Source organism: Limulus polyphemus, unplaced genomic scaffold (genome assembly GCF_000517525.1).
Source record: "Limulus polyphemus unplaced genomic scaffold, Limulus_polyphemus-2.1.2 Scaffold488, whole genome shotgun sequence".
Lineage (NCBI taxonomy): Eukaryota > Metazoa > Arthropoda > Merostomata > Xiphosura > Limulidae > Limulus > Limulus polyphemus.
In genome coordinates, this window is record NW_013666098.1 from 459,703 (window position 1) to 466,632 (window position 6,930).

The window sequence follows — 6,930 nt, forward strand, 5'->3', positions numbered from 1 at the left end:
GGGGTGAAGAATGGAGTTACACAGAGATAATAAACGCTCGCTGTATTCTCTAACAAATCTCCGCTATGTGTGATCAAACAGTCAATAGCTACAGTAAATCATCATGAACAGTATCAGCTAGCTACTAGCTATGTTTATTATCATTACAATGTATAAGGTTCGCTACAATATCAAGTTATCTTTTGCCCATAGTTGAGCATAAAAAAAAAAGCCAACAAACAAAACAAATAAAGAATTGGGAATCTAAAAACCTGCATACATAAGAAATGCAAGGAAACGAGGTTAGAGATACTATAGACATTATTCAATCAAACTACAAACCCCTATTTTGGCTCCACCAAATGTAATTCTAGTAACAGCATGGAGCCAAAATAGTGATTTGTAGTTTGAGTAAATAATATCTATAGTATCTCCAATCTTGTTACCTTACGCGTTTTTTCGATCCCTATTTGCACGTTTTTAAATCACTAATTCTTCTATTTATCTTGTTGTACTAAAAAATATCCATGTTATTTTCAAAAACAATAGAGTATTACATAGATAAACAGATAAATAAGTCCAATCAACATGATGATAATTTAAGGTAAGCCTGTAATTGGTATTATTCGAGGTTAAGGTTTATCTACTTGTTTACGTAGCTGAGCTGTGCCCATAACAGGGATCGAACCAAAAATTTTAGCGTTATAAATCTTCAAGCTTACCGCTAAGCCACTGGGTTGAGGATAAAGAAACGCTACACATATATTACAACTAAAACGTAGACTAACACTAGATTTAAATTCTGTAGGCATATTTAGGGTTAACGCGTTCAACTTTTCGACCACATGACCTTCCGCAGATCCTAAATAAGGTCGTTTAGCCGAAACACTAATCATAGTCCTTTTAACGTCTTATTATCATATTTCAATCACGCGCTGTAGCGGTCTGTATACTTGTCTTTCACCGGTCAGTCAACTTAGCTGGCTTACAACTCGAACTAAACATGCCACAAACTGGCCCCCAACTTTAACATTTTCCTTTGTTTTAAGCTCAGTGAACTTGAAAAGGAACAACAATTATAATTGGTTGTTTAGATATTCACGACCCTAAAAGACTGATTAACTTCCGCTCTGGCAAGACAACTTAACAGTCCTTATTAACGAGGGCTGAACGTGCATGAAAATTATAATGGTTCTTCGTGTTATACATCATCATGGTGGTTCTTCAAAAATTACAAACAATCGTTAGCTAAGCTACAGTTTCTACAATACTGAAAACTTTGCTAGGAGGGAGACCTAGAAGCCTGGTGAAGTGATACATGCTGCACACGGAGTCTCCGTAATATATGACTCACCAGTAGTTGCACGGAGATTGGATGTTATTACCAAAACAGACGCGTATAAAATACCCCCCCCTCCCTCTCTCTCTCTCTCATTCCCTTTCTGTATCTTACTTCTATTATCCAGAACTGAGGGTGGGGGTATACGTTACCACAGTAATATTGTTGGATATGTCCTCACTGCCTTCACGCCCTGCAGATTTCAATAAAACACGTGCTCTGATATAAGATAGGATCAATATCCACTCGATACAGGCAATACTTTCCTGCGCAATTACATTTCTGATACTAAACGAAAAACTTTTGATGCAAGATTAGGTTTTGTATTGCCAAGTTCGATGTGGTGGAAATTAGCTGATACTCACAACACCTGCCTCTAAACTTAAAGAGATCTAGGAGTTTGTTTGTTATTTATTGAATTTCGCGCAAAGCTACTCAAAGGTCATCTGCGCTAGCCTTCTCTAATTTAGAAATGATAAACTAGAGGAAAGGCAGCTAGCCCACAGCATCCACCGCCAACTTTAGGTCAACTCTTTATCAACGGATAGTGGGATTGACTAAAACATCACAACGCCCCTATGGCTGAAAAGGCAAGCATGTTCGGTGACGGGATTCGAACCCGCAGCTTGCGAGACGAGTGCCCATTGTAAAAGACTTGTTTATAAGCTCAGAATAACAGACATACTAGCAAGCAACAGACCTGTTATGTAACGTGAACATTTTTACAAGTACAGGTTCAGAACGACTACAGCTAATTCACTGCGTTTGTTATGTAATGTGAATATTTTTACAAGTACATGTTCAGAACGACTACAGCTAATTCACTGCGTTTGTTATGTAATGTGAATATTTTTACAATTACAGGTTCAGAACGACTACAGCTAATTCACTGCGTTTGTTATGTAATGTGAATATTTTTACAAGTACAGGTTCAGAACGACTACAGCTAATTCACTGCGTTTGTTATGTAATGTGAATATTTTTACAATTACAGGTTCAGAACGACTACAGCTAATTCACTGCGTTTGTTATGTAATGTGAATATTTTTACAAGTACAGGTTCAGAACGACTACAGCTAATTCACTGCGTTTGTTGTGTAATGTGAATATTTTTACAATTACAGGTTCAGAAGGATGGCAAGCAGCAGGACTAAGGTTAATTCATTGTGTCCGAGTTCTTTGATCACACGTCAAGACCAAGATGTAGTTATTTATATAAATAGTTTGTTAAAATAGGTTGTGTTGGTATTAATATTATAATTTTCAGGCTCACTAATTATTTTAGTACTTTTCATCTCATTTCCTTTTTTTTTTTGTACTAATCAATTAATTTAAGGCACAGCTAATATAAAAATTACAAACAATTTTTATGTCGAATACAAAACAATGAATAACTGAATTTTCCTGTTTGTTTGTGGAACTGTCCAACATGCGTGCGACTGTTTGAATCCTGAGTACATATTTAATTATCGATCTTATTAGTCTCTCTACGACAGTAGTTCTCAAAGAGTTATCTTTGTGAACCACCTGATTTTTAGCCGCGGCATAACAGCTCTAAGGTTGTTTTTTGTTTTTTTCAAGTACAAACTTTTAGCTCATAGCTCCATCATCTCTTGACCTATTTGAGATCTAATTACAGTTTTTGACTCATGAGGTCAAACCCTTTCGATTGGTGTATTTGACTACGCCCAAGGTCTAATAGATTCATTTACTCTCAACCCTCCTAAAAGAATTTAAGTTGAGGGTAGGCTGGTAGAGATCCTGATGAGTAATAAAGTTGAATTGGGTATACGCGCGCTCCACGCTTGGCATTGCTGGTGCACAAAAATATAGCTAATAAAATGGGGGGAGGGGGAGGTCACATAGATAAATTTATTCTAACTCTACCCAAAAGAATTTCACGTGTCGAGACTATTGAGGATTCCCTTTTGTTTTCTTTTATCTCGGCGAACCACAAGTGGATCTATAAACTACAATACTGCTTCCTTCCTTCCTTTGCGTAATTATGCAACCTTTCCATGGACCACCTGAACCATTAATGATACGAGAACTACAAACTGAGGACCGCTGCTCTATGATGTACTTCAAAAACATCGAGTTTACCAACTCGTCACCCTCAGAGCCGTGAGAAACGAATAACACAAAACATTCACATGTTTTAATACCGTCAACAACAAACCTTCCAAACTTCGTACTTTGGCCCGAATTCAAAGAGTTGCAGCTGCCCAGGCGGGGACAAAGATCCTTCAGTTCACTGAACAGCTCGTGTTGAAGTTACCACCTGCTTCTGCCATTCCACTTAAGTAGTGACCTCCCCTTTCACTGATTATAAACCCTTTACTCTGACGTGGTCTTGCACATTAAATACACAGCTGGAGATTCCATTACGTGACTACAAGTTTATCGATCTCAACTGTCGACTTTAATACACACAGCTTGGTCATATACCCAATAAGCATCTTCTCACATCCGATTTTATGTTTATAATTCCATACATTGGTATTCATGTTATATAAAACTTTTATGAAACCCGTATAGAATTCTGAACATGAAATTAACTTATTTCTGACAATTACAATTTAATCGGTTTCGGATGTTAATCAGTGTAAGATGTGCAGCTTTGTGACATTTTAACAGCAATAGTTAATTTTTTGACACATTCTTAACTTTCTGCATGTGTTGGGCGGTACTATACAAGACATCTTATTATATATGTTTATTTTAATTATTTTTTATGTTGCAGATGACTCATTATTTCCAATTACATATGAAGTTACCGATCAACCTTACTTTTCTGTCATCTTTAGATAACTTTTAAACTTTTGTTAATTCGTTGAACCAACGAACTTCGTGTACATTAAATGTCTTTATCTTTGGTAGTTTCTTCACTATAGGAAATATTTTACAAATAATTAATTCACAAATATTCACTCCATACTTAAAGACCAAAGGACTAAAGGTAGCAACTAAAAATATGCTTTACCCTTTAATAGTTGAACTAGACCGAAGGTAGCAACTAAAAGCCTTTGGTCTAGTTCAACTATTAAAGGGTAAAGCATACCCGAAGTTAGCATCTAAAAGTATGCTTTACCCTTTAATAGCTGAACTAGACCAAAGGACTGAAGATGGCAACTAAAAGTATGCTTTACCCTTTAATAGCTGAACTAGACCAAAGGACTGAAGATGGCAACTAAAAGTATGCTTTACCCTTTAATAGTTGAACTAGACCAAAGGACTGAAGGTAGCAACTAAAAGTATGCTTTACCCTTTAATAGTTGAATTACTTTCCTTTCCTACGTAATGTACACATTATTGTGAAGGATGTCAAACAATTATGTTTGTATTGGGTGTAAAAGTCCACAATATGCTCTCTGTGCTGTGCCAACCATAGGTACTAAACCACAAATATTAGCGATATAAGCCATCAAGCGTAACCCTGAATCACTGGTGTGGGGGCGGGGGCCATGTGCATGTTTTATCCTTGAGAGAAAGCTTCAAAAGCAGCGCCAAAGAGTAATTCAACTGTCAAAGTAGATACTGAGGAGTTAATTATGCGAGTTTCCATTAGGCCTCTCTCTCGTGATCCTTAACCCTATGCGGTCTCTGCATTTCAACATTTTTTATTCATGCGCACTGATACGCTATAGAGGACCATTACCGCGCACGTAATCTAATACTCAGGTTACACCTCATCTGGTGAAGTCGTAACGTTAGAAGCTCATGTACGGATCAGCGACCAAAGGGTACTTTAGGAAACGAAACCAGGACTAAACATCTAAACATCGATCAACTCAATCTAATACTCGTCAACCAACAATAGGAAATTGTGAAAGTAGAAAGAACAAAGTGAATTCTATAATTTTTATTATTCTAAGTAAGATCGAATCAAGCATTAACTCAACCAAGTTATACATATTATTAAAACAGAAATACTCCAATGAAAATCCTTTACTTATTACATTTGTTTTACAGGATTCTAGTTAGCTTGATTCAAGGAGTTCCTAAAACATACTCCAAATAAAGTATAGAAATAGACCGCAACTTTAAAATCGTGTTACACAAACACACACACACACACACATATTTTATATATATATATTTCTCTCTCTCTCTCTCTATATATAGAGAATACTCCAGAGGATCAGCGGTATGTTTACGTAGTTACAACACTAAAATCCGGAGTTCGATTGCCCTTGGTCGACAGAGTGCAAATAGCCCTTTATATAGCCTTGCACTAAAAAATAAACAAAATAGAAAAATGAAAAAAACAAAAAACATTGCCAATCTGCAATGGAAGATAAACTCATCTAGAGGGTCGAATGTTACACACAGTTACGTAACATCACCATAAAAATAACGCCCTCATTTCAAATCTGTCGGGGGCGCTTACAAATAACTAACTCTTATTTAAAGTGTCACTTCTTTTAAGAAAAAAAATCAACTTTCTAGCATTTCTTCGAGAAATACAGGCCTGTGTTTGTGAAATACGTTTTTAAAGCTTTTAAAATATGGTTTTAATTATGTACCGATTTATTCTCTTAACGTATCCGGTTGTCACGCGCACACCATAAGATAGTTTTTGTAAATACGAAATATGTCACGCAAACATTATGGAAACAATTTATTTTTTTATTTTATTAAGCTTTCCTTTATTCGTAACGTATAATGTGGCTAAAATAATTACGTAACTCAATTACACATACGTTACCCACGTTCTCTCAGCATGCTTCACGTACACGTGCTAAGTAATCAATGGACGTAAAACAATGAGTATGACTTCCTGCATTAAAAAAAAGGCTTCATGCAAAAAATAATTCGATTTACTGCACGTAAATACACCAGTTTGATTTACTGCATCATCATTTCTCATACCGATCATATTCCACTGATCATAACGTCTAATTACATTCAAGGTGTTGATCATGTTGACTCAGTGTATTAACAGTTTGATTTATTCCACTGATCATGACGTCTAATTACATTCAAGGTGTTGATCATATTGACTCAGTGTATTAACAGTTTGATTTATTCCACTGATCATAACGTCTAATTACATTCATGGTGTTGATCATGTTGACTCAGTGTATTAACAGTTTGATTTATTCCACTGATCATAACGTCTAATTACATTCAAGGTGTTGATCATGTTGACTCAGTGTATTAACAGTTTGATTTATTCCACTAATCATAACGTCTAATTATATTCAAGGTGTTGATCATGTTGACTCAGTGCATTAACAGTTTGATTTATTCCACTGATCATAACGTCTAATTACATTCAAGGTGTTGATCATATTGACTCAGTGTATTAACAGTTTGATTTATTCCAATGATCATAGCGATTCGTTATATCACAGTTTGATTCACAGCATCGATTAGTTTGGTTCAGGATCTTAACAGTGTTAAACGAGTTTCACAGATTTCTTCGATCACATTAATTTATGATACCAACAATTTCTTTTTTGTCTCAATCTTACTGTTTCTTTGTTCAGATCACAACAAATCAACGAATACACAAGTTGGTCCATTACACAAGCCATAATAATTCAATCCATCAACAAACGCTGAATATTTTCATCCTGTTTTTTTTTTTTTTTTTTTTTTTTTTTTTT

The 6,930-nt window shown here is 35.6% G+C and overlaps 1 protein-coding gene across 1 annotated transcript in view; it reads right to left on the reverse strand.

Annotated features, from left to right (window-relative positions):
• LOC106458584 (pikachurin-like) overlaps positions 1 to 6,930 on the reverse strand; it is a 151,185-nt gene that overhangs the window by 135,443 nt on the left and 8,812 nt on the right. The window lies entirely within an intron of this gene.